Source organism: Hyla sarda, chromosome 6, assembly GCF_029499605.1.
Source record: "Hyla sarda isolate aHylSar1 chromosome 6, aHylSar1.hap1, whole genome shotgun sequence".
Classification (NCBI taxonomy): domain Eukaryota; kingdom Metazoa; phylum Chordata; class Amphibia; order Anura; family Hylidae; genus Hyla; species Hyla sarda.
The window spans coordinates 160,807,814-160,826,244 of NC_079194.1; the positions used below are offsets into that span (position 1 = coordinate 160,807,814).

General features: G+C 42.4%; 1 protein-coding gene across 12 annotated transcripts in view; it reads right to left on the reverse strand.

Moving 5' to 3' along the window:
- ZNF536 (zinc finger protein 536) overlaps positions 1–18,431 on the reverse strand; it is a 723,850-nt gene that overhangs the window by 565,256 nt on the left and 140,163 nt on the right. The window contains exon 1 of one of the 12 annotated variants that reach the window (XM_056525665.1): positions 17,951–17,970. The exons of the other annotated variants lie outside the window; for them this stretch is intronic. The gene's annotated coding sequence lies outside the window, so the exon portion shown is untranslated. Of the gene's footprint in view, positions 1–17,950; positions 17,971–18,431 lie in introns of those variants that run through there. 12 annotated transcript variants of the gene reach the window in all.

Below are 18,431 nucleotides of genomic sequence, written 5' to 3' on the forward strand. Positions count from 1 at the left end.
TTGAAAACTGAGGGGCCCCAGCATCCAAGGCATTGGGTAGATAGCCTCCGGCAGCGCAATCCGTGAATCTATGTATATTGATATGTATATTGTTGTCTTGAGTGTCTTCAGAAAGCAGTTACAAAGTCAAAAGTAACCCCATGTTCAAAGAGCCTGTATGGAAATTCACCATGCCACATGGACTCATGCTTTCTCGTTTCGTAATCCAGACCTGAGAAGGACATTGTGCATAAATTCCCCAGGAACTGGGCGTTGAGGACGACTTTAATTAAGAGGGGGTGTGTGTGGTAGCCCAGTACGGGAGGTGTTACCCCATGCTCCTGCTGTCCTGTCAGGTAGCCTCCTTCAGTGTCCCCAAGGCCCCCTGCACTTGTTTCCCCATTGTAAATATGTTTTACCATGTAAAGTGTTATTAAATGTAATGGTGCTTTAAGAGTTATACCATGTGATATGTCACGTGCTTGTTACCCAGGAGGTACCAGAGACCAGGTGATCCCAAGAATGACCTATGGGATCCCTGCTAGTCTCCCCCATATAAGCCCTGGGTGGAGCTAGCTTCCCTCTCTTTGAGCTCTGCTCTTCTGCTAAGCTGAGGTCAAGTGCAGTTGTGCCTAGTGTGTGAGTCCAGAGTGTTGGAGGCCTCAAAGTCCAGTTCTGCAGCCACCATCAATTTAAGTAAGCTAAAGTCACAGCTTTATGAATCAAGTCAAGCTAGTCCCTGTCATCTGTCAAGTCAGCGTGGTCTGCATTCAATTGTCCAGTCCTACTACAAGTCCCAGCAAGCCCTTAAGGTCTCTGCGTCACTGGTCACCTCCTTGAGCCCCGGCTGAACTGTATAGACTTTACCAACTGTCTACCCTCAGTAAAGCTACCATTGTCCGTAACTTGGCATTGTAGTCTTTATTGCCCCTGTGCCTAGACCAGGATCCAGCGGTATACCTTCGGGTGGTTTTAGGCTAAACCATGCCCTGGTGTCACGAATACAAGGGGTTAATGCAATCTGCCCCTAGGGTAACAACATCTGCCCTCATCACACCCCGCTACCACACATGTGCTCGCAACAAAAAACAAAATCCTCCTCTGCTATTAAGAGTGAATACTTTTCAATTAAACGAAAAGTGAAGGAAGCAATACATCTCTGCTAGGATTAATGTCAGCGTCACTTTACTGTGATACACAGTGACAGCATATCAGATCCACAGGCACAATTAGGCTATCCTTGTATTTCTTACACCCACAAACATGACCTGAAAAGTCTCTCTTTAAAGGTAACGTCTATAATATTCTCCAGAGAGTGTCCGTCCTCTGAGAGGAGCATTTACCACAATAAAGATCATAGCAGCCGTTATAGAAATACTCCAACCCGATTCTGACAAGGTGCCATATGCTGTCATTTTAAGTGGATTCAGATCAAAGTCAACTGGAAACAGTCGTACCTTATGGTAGTGCTAGTGCAGTTCTCCACGGTCACCGACCTGCTCAAATTGGTTTCTCTCTGACGCTTTTTTGTGTAAATCATTAGGTTAAGAATTGTTAGGTTTCTTAAGGCATCCTGCGGTGATAACAAGGAAGATGCTTTACCCCCCTGGGTGCTTGACTAAGGACTGAACATCTCATTGTATCCACATGGCTCATCTGTATATTCATTACCGTTCATATAGCTTAACCAATCAGGACGTCAACTGAACATTTAGATGTGCGGGCGGGATAAAAGTGCATATGGACAACTCAGCGATAGATAGGAGATCAAGCACTTTCTTAAGCAAGATTACTAGAACCCAGCATCTTAATTCTTATTATCACTATAAGCATGGCTGAATGTAACAGGGCAGTGTCATGACATGTGGGAAGGGGAGGAGGACGACCGCACTCTATACTGCACAGATCATTCCCCTCTTCGCATTTGGATACTGCTGCTGTCACACACAGCTCTGCCTTCAGTAACAGCATCACATGAGCAGACAGGTCTCTGTCTCCAACACGATCAGCAGAGTTCTCTCCTAAGATACCGTATTTATCGGGGTATACCACGCACCGGCCTATAACACGCACCCTCATTTTACCAAGGATATTTGGGTAAAAAAAGTTTTTTACCCAAATATCCATGATAAAATGAGGGTGCGTGTGTGCGCGTGTATACCCCGATATACCCCCAGGAAAGGCAGGGGGAGAGAGGCCGTCGCTGCCCGCTTCTCTCCCCCTGCCTTTCCTGGGGTCTAGAGCGCTGCTGTCGGCCCTTTTCACCCCCTGGTTATCGGCGCCGCTGCCCGTTCTGTCCCCCTGACTATCGGTGCCGGCGCCGATAGCCAGGGGGAGAGAAGCGGCGCCGACAGCCAGGGGGAGAGAAGGGGCAGCGGCACCCATTGCCAGCGCCGCTGCCCCGTTGCCTCCCCCCATCCCCGGTGGCATAATTACCTGAGTCGGGTCCGCGCTGCTCGGGTCCGCGCTGCTCCGCTGCTCCAGGCCTCCGTTGTTGCTATGCGCTGAACGGCGCGGCGCATGAAGTCAGAGCGCCGCGCCGTGCATAGCAACGACGCTGGGGACCAGCGTCGTTTCTATGCACGGCGCGGCGCTCTGACGTCATGCGCCGCGCCGTTCAGCGCATAGCAACGATGGAGGCCTGGAGCAGCGGAGCAGCGCGGACCCGACTCAGGTAATTATGCCACCGGGGATGGGGGAAGGCAACGGGGCAGCGCCGCCGGCAATGGGTGCCGCTGCCCCTTCTCTCCTCCTGGCTGTCGGCGCCGCTTCTCTCCCCCTGGCTATCGGCGCCGGCACCGATAGTCAGGGGGACAGAACGGGCAGCGGCGCCGATAACCAGGGGGTGAAAAGGGCCGACAGCAGCGCTCTAGACCCCAGGAAAGGCAGGGGGAGAGAAGCGGGCAGCGACGGCCTCTCTCCCCCTGCCTTTCCTGGGGGGATATCGGCGTATAACACGCACACAGACTTTAGGCTAAAAATTTTAGCCTAAAAAGTGCGTGTTATACGGCGATAAATACGGTACTCTGTGCTGCTGAAGGTGCAGACCCCTTACACTGTCAGTATATGTTCATTCCCCTTCCAACATAAGGATATTTATGGACTGCGACTACGCGATTTTTCGTGCAACATTTTAACTGGAAAGCGAGAAAAGCAAGTTTTCCAAAAATTAACTACGTAGTAATCATTTTAAAATGGACTACGGGTAGTCGAGTATTTATTAACTGCGACTGTCGCAACTGCGCAAAAAAAAAAGTCGCAACAGGGTTAAAAATTGACTAAATTTACTCCAGCTCAAACATGGAGCAGAAAAAGCTACTACCAAAGTAATAAAGGAAAAATTGCTTACGTGAAAGAAAATTATCAACAGGCTGAAACCAGTTGATAAATAAGTCACAGATAAGCAAAAAAAAAAAGTAAGGAAAAAATTACTAAAAAAAAGAATACATAAGCAAACATTGATAAATGTCCCTCATTGTGGGGTATTTATCAAAGGATTTATGTGGGATTTTTTTTTCACGTAACTTTGGCGCAATACTTTGGCGCAGTGTCTTTTTGCGCCAAAGTTTGGCGCATCTTCTCCACTGTCATTTTTACACCTTTCTCAAAATCACATGGTCCTGTGTGTGATTTCAACTTTAGTCAGTTATTCATCATTTGCGCCATTCGATCTTTAGCGCAATTTTGGCACAAATCCCATTTGCACATGGAAAACACACCAAGAAATTTTGCACATGGACAACACACTTAATAATGTCAGAAAATGTAAAGGCGTCAAAATACATTAAAAAAAATTTTTTGTGAACGCAGCGACGCCTCCAGGGCTGCGCAATACTATCCTACGACATAGTTGTCTCTGAGGAACCTTCACCCTCCGTTGAGCCAGCATTGCACATGGCCACACAGGTGCACTAAAGCAGTGGTCTCCAACCTGCGGACCTCCAGATGTTGCAAAACTACAACTCTCACCATGCCCGGACAGCCAACGGCTGTCCGAGCATGCTGGGAATTGTAGTTTTGCAACATCTGGAGGTCCGCAGGTTGAAGACCACTGCACTAAAGTAACAAAAAAAAAAAAAAACTACCCAAGTTGAAAATAAAATCCATTTCACATGGTGGCTATAAACCCCCCAAAGAAAATAACTCATGTCGCTTGCTGATATACTGCAGGAGGGACTCCAAAATGGCTGCTCTACAGGGTAAAATACGCTGTGCTCTGTGGCGGTAAGTTCTGTGTAAAAGGCGCTGGGAACAGCTGATTTCAACATTTGAGCCAAAATTACTAACAACTTGCACCAAATGATAAATTTGGTGCATGTCCACGAAAACCAAAGTGGAAAAAAAAAAGGGTAAAAAGAAACTGTCAACAGGCAAAATTGATAAATACCCCCCATTGCCTTTGTCTCATGAAACCCTGTCCTCACAGGCATGATCATGTAGGTTAACAGGTTAAAGGGATACCCCCCTGGAAAACATTTTTTTTTTTTTAATCAACTGGTGCCAGAAAGTTAAACAGATTTGTAAATTACTTAAAAATCTTAAGCCTTCCAGTACTTATCAGCTGCTGTATACTACAGAGGAAGTTATTTATTTATTTTTTTTCCATTTCCTGTCTGCCTGACACAGTGATCTCAGCTGACACCTCTGTGCATTTCAGGAACTGTCCAGAGTAGTAGCAAATCCTCATAGCAAACCTATCCTGCTCTGTCAGCAGAGAGCACTGTGTCAGGCAGAAAGGAAATTCAAAAAGAAAAGAACTTCCTCTGTAGTATACAGCAGCTGATAAGAACTGGAAGAATTAAGATTTTTTAATAGAAGTAATTTACAAATCTGTTTAACTTTCTGGCACCAGTTGATTTAAAAAAAAAAAAAAAAATGTTTTCCAGCAGAGTAGCCCTTTAATGCCTCACACCAGATTATCGCACCTCTTTCAAGGGCTACTCTTTTATACTGAAGATGCAGCCCCATCCATTGTTAATAGGGTTGCCACCTTTCGTGCAAAAAAAAAAATACCGGCCATGCTAATTTGCATAATTAATTATATATGTGTGACATCACAGGTTACACATATGCACTTGAAACTTTGTCCTATTCTGACCCCTATAACTTTTTTATTTCTCCTTATACGGGGCTGCATGAGGGCTAATTTTTGTGCCCCGATCTGCAGTTTTGGACTATCGTAGTATATAGTTTAGGTCAATGTTTCCCAACCATGGGTGCCATCCAGCCAATGGCTGTCCTGGCATACTGGGAGTTGTAGTTTTTCAACAGCTGGAGGCACTCTAGTTGGGAAATACTGGTATAGTATATGGTGCAACATTCCGGGAGTTGGAGGATTGGTTGGATAAATACCGGCCATTTCATGGCCGGTATTTTTTATATAAAAATACCGGCCAGGTGGCAACCCTTATTGTTAGAGTAGTTCAGGAGGCAAGTGTACTCATCTTGTGTGGAGCAAAAACTTCCTTGTAACAGTGGGGTTACATCAGCGGAACCAGATGGAGGCAGGGTGTTATACCAGTTTCAGAGGGCACCGCAGAAGCAACTATACAACATGTTAAAGTAAGATGTAGAAAAGGAATCCAGCTCACCACTCCAAGGCACGGACCTATGCCCGGCAAGGCACACAGTATGCAGAAGAAAACAATGATCCAGCACTTGGAAATGATACCTTTATTGAAGATCACTTGATATTGTTAAAACCGACCATACCATCAGACGCCTTTCGAGCACATGTGCTCTTCCTCAGTGACGAGGAAGAGTGCATGTGCTCGAAACATGTCTGATGGTATGGTCGGTTTTAACAGTGTCAAGTGATCTTCAATAAAGCTATCGCTTCCAAGTGCCCGATCATCGTTTTCTTCTGCATACTGTTAGAGTAACATGCTCTTTACTTGACTTCTAGCAGCCACACAATCAGGCATTATTGTCATAAACAAAAGTTGTCCCCTATCCACAGGATTGGGGATACCTAGAAAATTGGTCGGGACCACCATTGATCCCAAGAACAGAGAACAAATGTTCTCCAAGTGAATATGGGGCTTCCAAAGTTTAGTGTTCATCTGCACACAGTTTGTGTTAAAAATAACTTTTTTCATGTAACCTCTCCGGGTACCAGTCAATTTTGCTCTATACTAATAAAGTGTGTTACCGGTGGTAGCAGTAATACCAATACACATACTCTTGCCTGTTCTGCCTATGGGGTGGCATCTGCTGATAATGGCACAAAACTATTGCACCCTCTGTCATGGCCAAACAGTAGGCTCCAGACAGCCACTGGACCTGAACCCAGGTACCATGGCTACCAACCCCAGAAAGCAGTTCAGGCTGTATAACAAGAACAACATGTACGAAAAATACATGTGTCATAACCAAGAAAGCAGAGTTCAGTGAAATAAACCTTGTCAGAAGGCGCTGTTCGGAACATCAGAAGAATCAGGTGGAAGCCAGATCAGGATGAAAGTGCTTGGAAGCACTATGTTTATTTAAATAAATACCTAATAGACGCGTTTCGGAGGATCATACCTCCTTCCTCAGAATGCCAGATTACAGGATTATATTTTTATTCACAGTGGACACATACATGTGGAAAGCTGTACACCTCACAGCCTGAGCGTTCTCTGGTAGCCATCCGGCTCGAAGGTTTTTCCTCTCAGTGCTCTTGTCACTGACATCGGATGTCTCTTCTGTTATGAAGTATGTCTCGAATGCGTCCAAGTACTTATGAATCTATGCCATAAATGTAAATCTCTCTGTAGGCTTAAGTGCACATAAATCCTTAACTTTTCTTTTAATCAGTTATGCATTATATACACCGATGAATAACTGGAGCGGAATGTCCTTTTAATCATTCGGATGTGTATTAGGATCAGCAACTTTAACACTGTTATTTTTTTTATATAGAAATAACTTTCTTTAAAAGGCATTGGTTTAAGGTGAATCTGCTCAGAGATGGAGCAACTGCTGACAGTCATTCTTCATCCTGTGGAAGTCTATGTGTTGCACTGAAGTGGCTGAAGATAGAACATCCTATAGCCAATCAATATAAGTGGATGATCACAGCGGCAGGAGAGAAACGTGCTGATCTTATGGGGGCAGTGAACTGTGCTATGATATGAGGACATGGCTACATGTTACACCAGTGTTTCCCAACCAGGGTGCCTCCAGCTGTGGCAAAGCTACAATTCCCAGCATGCCCGGACAGCCTTTGGCTGTCCGGGCATGCTGGGAATTGTAGTTTTGCAACAGCTGGAGGCACCCTGGTAGGGAAACACTGTGTTACACAGTGTCATGATGTGAGGAGGGGAACTTGAGACATGTGGTAGGTCAACTTGAGAACTTGAGCAATTAGGTGACTGGTGATACAGGAATGATTCCGGCGCTGGACAAGTAAGTAATTGCAGGGAAGCAGCAGGTATGAAAGCCAGGTATGTTTATTCAACAAAGATGCAGCGCGTTTCTCTGCGCATGGGGATCCTCCTGAAATGCGTAATATTGTCCGTTTTTTATTTTCTTTCAATAAAATGTCCTGCTGAGGACTTTGCCAATACCTCCGGCTTAACCTAATCCTTTGCACAAGAGTCAGCAGCGCCGACTTCAAGTTTTTTTTTCCTGCCTTGCTTCCACTACCTCACTGATCAGGATGTCACCTCTATACTCTGCAACCGATTGGCTAAAATTGTAGCCCACAATGCAAACATGCAGGTACTCATATAATATAATAAATAGGATATGAACTGTTCATATATCACATTAAAACAAAATTAGATATATGGTTTTCAGTATGGGTCAGAGAAGCACGACCAGCAGGTATCTTAGGAATACAAATGGGATGGGAACTGAGATGAAAAAACCCTGAAAGAGCTGTCCTGTGGGTCTCAATTGTAATTTGTTCTCTTATTTTGGCCTTTGTGTACAATGTGCAACTACTGACTTAAATAATTTACAAAGAAATGTTTAAGGGGTTTTCTGGGACTTCTACATTTTTTTAAATCCTTCAAAAAAAGTTGTTTGTGATTTCCATAAAAATAATACCAAGACCTTTTTTTATTGTTTTGCTATATTTTTCTGGTTCCACTATCCATGATGCATACTGCTTGTTTGGTTTGTTTACTTCTGTGTTATGGGTATATGTAGCTTACCTCAAATTCCACTATATATAAGAGTTCAAGCCCTGCAGGAATGCATTGGAATGGTGTTCCTGCACTTTTTCCACAGCAAAAATGCTGTTCCCATTGGCAGAAGTTCTGCAGGACCAGCTTTTGTGTCAAAATCTTCCGTGAGTTCCCACACTTTTTCTCCCAGGACTTGACCCCTAAGTTCCACCATCTTCATCCATCAACTAGACCTCCTCAACACTTTCCCCTTACACCTCCTTGTTCTATCTATACCCAATGGGTACCTGCCCACTTCACCTTGAAGAATTGCCAGAATGCACTTGTGGAGGTACTGCATTAGAAGCAGAGTAGTTGTTTGAAGCATTCCTTGCCACATATTCACCACCACCACATGATTGAAGGCATTGTATACACTGTATACATTGTATACACATTCCAGTCACAAACAAAATGTATTATTACAGATCTGGACTCGGGGGACAAATTCTAAATATACCGTAAGTGCAATCTAAAGTCACTTACATTATGGTAAAAAGCACATTGCTTCTCCTCCCAAAAATGTCCAGAAGAACCCCTTTAAGCTTTCTTCCAGATATTAACCATGTGATGTTACAATGAGAAGGTGCAACAATTTAAACCAACAGTAGTCTATCTACAACTTGTTTATGGCTCTGGAGAGTTGCAGACATCTCAGAAATGTATCAGTGGCATTCCTCCGGTGACAGCGGTCTGCAGCCTTGTTCACAGACGTCACGTCTCCCCTGAAATACCTTACGAGAAGAGATAGACGAGTAAAAATTTGTTCTCACGGCTGCTCTTTTGGCTTTTCCGCTGATCCCTGCCAAATCTACCTAACTTCTGACCTGTTAAAAGCACCATCTGCAACTCAAGGCGATGCAGATAATGGTATCATGATAAATACGGGACTGTAATTGTAGTGGCCTTGAATATATTCACATTTCATGAAGATGTATATCAGGCAAGAGGGCTGCACAAATGCTTCTATTCTAACCACGCGTCGTACAGAGTAAGTGCAGAAAAACGTCTCCACAAGGGGGGAAGGGGGTGCTACAGAGGTCGGGGAGAGGAAGTTTTCATTGCAAAAATTCCTCTGCAACATTTGTACATTTTAACATTGATTTTGTAACACCATGAAAAAAAAAAAAATATATATATATATATATATATATATATATATATATATATAATTTGATGTATCAATAAGATTGCATTACAGGGTTAGGTGCAATGTCCAAGGTCCTGGTTGTCAAGGATGAATGGATCATTATCTGATGTAAAGTGGCTGATATCTGGGGCCCTTATCTAGGTCATTTACATAGGATTTAGCCCCATTTAGATTTATTGCTCCTTTTTATTTAGGATTACCCTCTTGTTTGACTTAAAGTCATCATAACACAATTTCAGAAGGTCCATTTCCTTCAACTTACTCACAGAAGATATGGCAAACCATTCCAGATCTCTATCTTGGATCTCCACCAACAGATAATGCAGAGAGCAGAGGCAAAAAATAATCTCTTTCTAGGGGACTTATGTACATTACATTGTTAGAACTCATTTCAATGGGCATCAATCAGTGCTTCATTGACTCTGTAGTGGCACCGTTGGGGAACCTAAGACTTGCCGCCATGTTTACCTGCAGATCACAACTGATGGTTAGCGTTTCCTAGTTGCCAGACAGCCCTCTTAAAAAAAAACACCACAATTTTTTTGGACATGATTCAATTTTGTCAGGTAAACCAATGCAGAGGTCACTAACGGCTACATACAATGAAGAAGGGAAAGCTAGCGTGAAATGAAATATTGCACACTAACCCACATATGAAAAAATGTATACAAAATATCTTTATCAATCCACACAAGGAAAACAATACATTGAAAAACAATTACAACTACATGTACACAGAGTGGAGGCTCACAATCCCTAACCTACTAAACTTACCCCACAGGGGTGAGTGTAGTAGGCTAGGGATTGTGAGCCTCCACTCTGTGTACATGTGGTTTTAATTGTTTTTAAATGTGCCCATTTAGATTTGTATGTATCGAAGTGACTGATGTCATGATTGTCCATGCAGTATACACATCATTTTTTTGAGATTGTGGATCATCAGGTGGTTTCTCTATGCTGGATTACTGGATCGGGCAATTGGGTAGAGTGTTAGGCCCCTTTCACACAGCCGTTTCTCCCTGTCAGGAATATCCTTTTTTTTTTGTGACTTTGACGGCCGTTCTCGTGACGGGGTAACAACGTTCCCAGCGGCTCCCATTTACTTTTTTTGATGGGAATAGTGGGAGAAAAAGACGGTGCAAGCAGTATTTTTTCTCCCGCTGGACGGCACACTACTGTGTCCTAACGGCAGTGTGAAAGAAGCCTTAAAGGGATGTGCTTAGAACATTATAACAGGTTAATATGCAGTTACTTCTGGGTGACTAGTTAAGGGTAAAATGTTAAGTTGATTAGGACCAACTGACCAGCAGCCACTGTTACTGTATGAGGATGTCGGTGGTGCGGTAGCTCCTTATTTATAGATTCCCTTACACACATAGAGTGTTTTGAATGCTAATGTACACGCTCCAATTAAGGAATGAAAAAAAGTGCTATTTTCAATGCTAAGATTTTCTAGCAAAACGGCAAAGACCTAGAGAGCCTGGAGCTTTTCAGGGAAGACCAGAGATTAAACAAACAGGGCCCGGAAAACATGTAAGTGAGCGACACTCTCACAGGAAGGACTGGAAACAACGGTAACTAATGTTACAAAATGTTTTAGTGGTAATGAAGCCTCTGTAGTGTCAGCAGTGTAGTGAAGAAAACTGTTCCCTGTTCCCTATTATCAGCTGATAATAAATGCTGAGTCAGCAAAGCCACTGTGATTGGCTGAGACGCGCATACCCGCCTGATACTATTGGTTGTTGGGGGGGGCGTGCAGCCTCGCTCAGCTCAGTATTTTGCACCAGCTCCTGGACACATTTCCCTACACCCCGATCTCTACGCTCTCACAGCAGGATAAAGCAAACTGTATCCTCGCTATGAGAGCAGAGAGATCGGGGCAGAGAAGCGGAGAACAGGGAGGTTGAAAACTGTGTTCCTGCTGCTGTGGCTCACTTTTGTGGTGTGCTGTAAAACTGTGAACCCGATCCCCACGGCTTTCATCAGCTTAGGGGATGTAGAAATTGTGTGTCCCCGCTGCTGGCTCTCTCCATGCTGATCTCCGCGGCGAGGATGTAGGAATGTGTGTCCTAGTGCAGAGGCAGGGGAGACCGCTATCCATCACCGCTCTCCCTTGCTTCTGATTACCACTTCTTCAAATCAGTGTACCCGTGCCTCACTGCTTCCCCGTGACGGTGTCCCCCTGCACAGAGGAAGGGAAGAGTGCAGTCAACGATCTCCCCTGCCTCAAAGATGTAGAAAATCTGTGGGAAAACAGTGAGGCACGGGTACAATGATTTGAAGAAGTGGTAATCAGAGGCAGGGGAGAGCGGTGATGGATAGCGGTCTCCACTGCCTCTGCACCCCAAGACACACATTTCTACATCCCTGCCGCAGGGATCGGGGATGGAGATAGCCAGCAGCAGGGACACAATTTCTACATCCCCCAGGCTGATGAGAGTCGTGGGGATCGAGTTCACAGTTTTACAGAAGCGGCGAGAGCGAGCTGCAGCAGTGGGGACACAGTTTTACACATCCCTGTTCTCCGCATCTCTGCACCGATATCTCTGCTCTCATAGTGAGGATACAATTTGCTATTTTCCGCTGTGAGAGCGCAGAGATCGGGATGTAGTGAAATGTGGTGCCAAATACTGAGCAGAGCGAGGCTGCACAAACCCCCAGCAACCAATAGTATGGGATGGGTGTGCGCATCTCAGCCAATCACAGTGGCTTTGCTGACTCAGCATTTATCATGAGCTGCTTGGACACATTTCTCTACAGGGAACAGTTTTCTTCACTACAATGGCCTTAGGGGTGTGCGACATGTGCAACTGAATACAACACTCTCCGAGCATGAAAGAAGAGCCACCAAGCCCGTCTGCTATTTGTTCCCCTTCTGGCATGCTGTCTAGGAAAGGAAGAATCTCCCACTATCCCTCTTTCCTTTGGCACAGACACTAGAGAGAATGCAGCAAAACATAAACTCTCATCTGCCAGCCCTTGTTCAAGATCAGCCAGTAAAGAGGGAAGTTCTCTTTTTCAATAAGTACTAACATTTTTAAGCCACGAGCACAAATATAATTAATTAAATAAATATATAGTCATGTATACTGCTGACAGCAACCATACCTAACCTATTCAACCTGAGGCGTGCCCTGGTCATATCCTAAGGTGTCCCGGAAAGGTAGGGTACTCATGAGTATATTTTAAGGTAATAAGAAAGTCTGAGAGAGCAGGATTAGCAGGCCCTGGTTTTTCAAGCTTGACAAAAAATTGGCAAGGTGGAGGGAATGGGAATTAAATTAAAAAACTTAGGGCATGTTAACACAGGCAAAAACGTGTAGTTTTTTAAAGCAGAAAAAAATTATCAAAACATACAGTTTTACCTAAAAAAAACTATAAACTAATCTCCCAGTGATATTAATGTAAGATGGTACCGCACAGAAAGAAAACTGACATGTCATGAACTTAGTGGAAGATTCATAACCTTACAATGATGATTGCAGCACACAGGCAAGGTTTTTTGCCCTTATGCCCGTAGCCTTATACTCACTGCCCCAGTTTCACTGGTCCAATGCTGCTCTACCCTGGAGTTCCTGGTAGACATGCCCCTGTGACATCACTATATATTGTGTTACTGGCCTCAGCAGTCAGGTCCAACAACAAGTGCAGCTGACCACTTGGGTTGCTACACCATCAACAACAAAAAAGAAGTTTCAGATTGAATTTGCCCCTTAATCTCCTCACTACCTGGTATTATTACATAACAAAAAATAAACATTATATAAAAAGTAAAGCAAATCATCAAAAGACACCCATGAAGACATGCAAGAGTTAATATGGCTGTATTAACCCTTGAATAAAACCAGATCCCCACGCCATGCTCCCCCCTCTTTCAGCAGTATAAAGCAGAAGCCTTAACTTTCAACTTGCAAGTGTGGGGCGACAAACGGAGCATCCTAGTGTTTTAAGTTGCTTCAAAGAGATACCATTTATTTGTTGTTGATTTTAGAAGATGTTTTTGAGTGAATGCAAAACAGATAATTAATTATGTTGATTGCTGAATGCTGAATCACGTTCTAACATTACCTGAGAGAGGAAAACATCTTCTAGAGCCTAATATGTTTTCACCCTCAAATACAAATCGCGACAAAACCAAAATCCCCCCTAGTTGATTTCTACACAGGAATTAATACAAAATAAAAATAATGGAAAAAAAGTAATAAGAATCGGGAAGTAACATAGTGAAAGTTGTGGGAATGTGCATCTAATTGTATGTTGGGTGAAGACAGGATTATGTCTTATTGTTAATATGCTTTGTGCTCCTTCCAGAAGGTATCCTGCATTGGTTGTTATGTTCTAATCCCGTAACTACAATGTATAATATTTACATTTCTGTCTTCCTCCTATCACGGAAGGATGACCTACATATGTCACTTGAAGGAGAACGAGTGCTTTTTGAAAGCTATAATCAGCGTGCATTTAAGACAATAGAATCACAGCAATAACAAACAGGGAGCCTTCATTTCCCATCTAAATAAGGGGTTCTCAACCCAAGCAGGTGAATAGAAATGGGGCCATTTTCTTTGGATGGTACCATGATGTCACTGTTAGGTTGCATTCAGTTTAAGCTTCAACAGACGAGTTACTAGGACACGTTATAGCTGAAAGTGAGATGGCAACGTCAGGGATTAGTGCAGAATATGACGGATACATTAACCTCTCTTGACTGATAGCAGCTGTTGGGTTCTTTAAGCTTCTTTGTTATGATATATTGTTTGTGTATGTCTTTGACTGCCCGGATATCTTTTACAGGCAACGTTCAGTTTCAAATAAAAAAGCCTTCGGTCACCAACTAAATATTGTAGATGTTAAACATTGATGACACCAGCCAAATCCAAATAGTTGCTACATGGATCCAGTTGTAAATTTGTATAATAACAATGTGACACACCCAATAAGGCTGTTAAGATAACATACACTTCACTGTACTCTTGATATTGCACCCACTGCCACCATTTTAATACTTTTGTATCTCACAGGCTAAACTGTAGCAGAGTAAAGCCACAGTTCAGTAAGGCTGGGCATTTCCATAGAGGACAAATGGGGTTGTGCATATTCAGGCACAACACACATGTAGACAAAACATAGTGGATCATCCAAATGGCTGTACAGCAAATAGACAAAAGTCTGAGTGCTGCTAGGATCCAAGTGTCAATGAATACAACATTTATTTAGAACGTACAACACATTTCCAGACCGATCCGGCCTCTTCCTTGGGACCTGAGGAAAAAAATGGCTTATGGACTAAGGTTGGTGGTCAACTCTATTATGGAATTTACTGGCACTTAAATACTTTCGTAAGTACTACACTGGAACTAGAGGTAATGTACTAAAAATACACAGCTAGAGCTCTATAAATGATAGGGCTCAGGCAGGTTAGAGCATTGATCTTCTCTCAAATACAATATATTCTGTTTATGTTACTCTGTAATGGTAAGATTGCTCACTTGGCTCCAGATACGTTGACTTCTGAGACACTTGCGCTTCACTCGAATGTCAATTGTGTCAAGGGGTTTATTCACAAAAGTGTGACAGTCTTTAGCATTCTAAGCGACATTCATTTAAATGTCCATTAACCACCACTCACATCTATCTTGAGAGTGTAGAGGGTATCCCCAAGAGTGGCATGGCAGCCTCCCAAAGTGGTCATATTTTCTCAACTGACTTCAGTAAATCTCAGTCTATATTTGGCAAGAGTTTTGGATGTATGTCTGCAGGGAATTTAGAATGCATCTCGCTGTTCTTTGGTCTCTTAGTGACACCCGCATGTACATTTGCAGCCAACTTCCATTAACCAATGTGGTGCCAAATCTGGTACATGAAGCAATCCATGCAGAAATCCTTGAGCATATAATGACAACAACTTGGGGCCAAGCACCTTTTTTATTTTCGGACACACTCTATTTTTGCATTTGAGTTTTAAGTAAATTCATACACAGTAAGTATTATAATCTTTTCTGAGTGCTGTATTATAAAATCAGCATAAATAAGTCTATAAATATATAAAACTGCACTAAAACCTTATATTGCTACATATGAAAAGTAAAAATAGTTATCACAGCCCTGCCCATTGTTATTAGCACAGATGTCATTTTGGAATTACTTCTTTTCTAATTTATACTTATTATATGACATTTTGCATCTACTCTATACAGTCATGGCCGTAAATGTTGGCACCCCTAAAAATGAAGTATTTCTCACAGAAAAGGATTGCAGTAACACATTATTTGCTCTACACATGTTTATTCCCTTTGTGTGTATTGGAACTAAACCAGAAAAGGGAGGAAATAAAGCAAATTGGACATAATGTCACTCCAAACTCCAAAAATGGTCTGGACAAAATTATTGGCACCCTTAACTTAATATTTGGTTGCACACCCTTTGGAAAAAATAACTGAAATCAGTTGCTTCCTATAACCATCAATAAGCTACTTACATCTCCCAGCCGGAATGTTGGACCACTCTTCCATTGCAAACTGCTCTAGGTCTCTCTTATGGAAGGGCGCCTTTTCCGAACAGCAATTTTAAGATCTTTCCCAGGTGTACAATGGGAGATTTCTGTGAGAAATACTTCATTTTGTTGAAAAATATCAGGGGTGCCAACATTTACGGCCATGACTGTATGTCTGGTCCTCTTTTAGATTCATTTGGGCTCACGTCTCATGCAAACATTTTCAAAAAAGCAGGTCTTCCTACTGGAAGCCCACCATCTTAAGCAACTTTTTTCAGCAAGGCAGCCATACTATCCTCTGCAAAAAAACTAACTATCGCAAGGGGCCTGTTGAGCTTCACAGATGTCCTTGGTGTATACTTTTTTTTAATAAAGTGCCGTATTGTAGATGTCCAATTCTCAGAGCTATTAATATGGCCCTATGCCACAAGATGAGGTCCCCTCAATTCTACATAGGGGGGGGGGGGGGGCATGAAAATCCAAACTGATTTCCCAACAGTCATGATGGAGAGCAGCTTTCAAAATAGCTGTTTATAGAATAGGGATTGTTAAGAAGATGGTGATGAGTTGAACAATAAAATCATACTACACAAAGTATTACAGCAATCTCAGCAAATCTGCTTCTTCTTTAAGAAATGATTGCATTTTGTGTTCCTCGCCTTTCTTCCCTCTCCATGCATATACTCACCTTGAAATTAATCAAGTCCGGACATTGTCAATATCTGTTCCAATGCACAGACTATGCAGGTAAAATTTATTGCCAAGGCAAAAAATAATAAAATATATACTTGAGGTTAATAGATAAATTGATATGCGCATAGAAGACCATAAACAAAAGATACTAATACACGACAGAAAGCTCAATACCAGCTCAATCAGAACATAAATATGGATTTGGTGATACAAATGGACTCTGGAAGCTAAATTCTAATCAAGTCAGCTCTGTAATTTTAAAAATAAAAAATCGAAGAGGAGGACAAAATAGGCTTCATATGAATGCATATTGTTAGGGGTGGGGGAGGGGGGACTGCTAGATCACCAACACTCAGAAAGGAAATTTACACGGAAATATGCCAAAATATGATGCATGCGAATCTCTATCTAATTCAGACCTGCATCAACTTTACTTTAATTCTCCTTGGAAAAGTAAATAGAGAAAGGTAATGAATTGATTAGAAAATCAATTAGTAAAACAATGGGGTTGAGCAATGACGCTTGTTGACATGGTATTCCAGAACAGAAAGAAGGAATTCAATGAGTTCATTGTTATCTTCACATGCCTGAGATTAATATGGAATAAAATTAGAATTCAAAGGTTTTTGGCAGATCCCAATTGATGTGGATGACAAGATGGTCCTGGACCAATCTTTAATGAAAAACTGACCACAAACGGAGCTTTTATTAAATAAATAGGAGTTATAGTAACCCAAAAGTGACACCACTCATAAGATACTAATCTAAATTTTAGTAAAGAATAGCTACAAATATGTACTGGCCCTCCTTCAATTGGGGTTTATTGATGTGTTCACCACAAACATATATATTGTTTCCATAGAATGAAGAGGAATGAAGGAGCCCTCAATCAAAGGGAATTTTAGCAGAAAATTACTCCACATATGAAGTCGACCTCTTTCCACTGAGGGTTTGGACTTTAATAGATAACTGACAATAAATACACGATTTAAACTAAATATATTGACATGAAGAAACCTACAAGTGCCCTCACTCACATGGCATTTCAGCAGAAAATGGCTACACATATGTAGTGGTCCTCTTCCACTGAGGAAAGCACATGGTTTGCACTGAATAAATGGCGGTTATTGGAACCTACAAGCGCCCTTCCTTTACAGAAGACTGCAGATAATATTTTTTTCAGTATAGGATGTTTCCAGATATCTGGTGGCTTTTTTTCCACTGGGGTCCAGATCAGAACTCACTTGTTCTCAGGATAGAAAGGCTTGTCAATCTTCCCTTAGCTCCAAGCACTGAGGACATATGCCCATCATGTCAATCTTTTCATTAGCAAAGCCATCCTGGAGTTTTACCTTATTAGTGTGTATGCTTGTTATTCTTTATATATGGTCCAATTCCTAGCGGTCTTATTTATAATGCATTCTCGTCTACCACACAAGTGCACTTCTAAATGTAAATAGCTCATTGTAACCAGGAACCTACCTACAGGGCCTCTTTAAGTGTGCTCTCTCCTTCCTCATTGGTGCCTACATCTTGCCTACATCTCTATCCTTGCAATGGGCACCACTTATAATACTTTACCATTTTCCACCCATGCAGCTCTAGAAAATCCAGTAGATCATCTAAAATAACACAGAAGACTCGTGTAAGTATTAATCTCTAATAATATATAAACCCCCTTACATAACAGTCAGGTGTCTGGCTTAATATACTGATCCATAGCAATGCAGACCTTACTGTTGAGATTACCCCCCTCCAACACTCACAGAGAGGGCTGGTAATAGTAAATTTCATTACGTCTGAGTAGCAAGGGGGGTGGGGAGAGCTACAAAACAGTAATCCTGTCTTTCAGCACAAATGTTATAGGAAGCTATGAATTCGGCAGATGTGAATGGGATGTTAGTACATGTTTTACTAAGGTATTATAATGGCAGCCTATTATTAGATCACATTAATCATTACT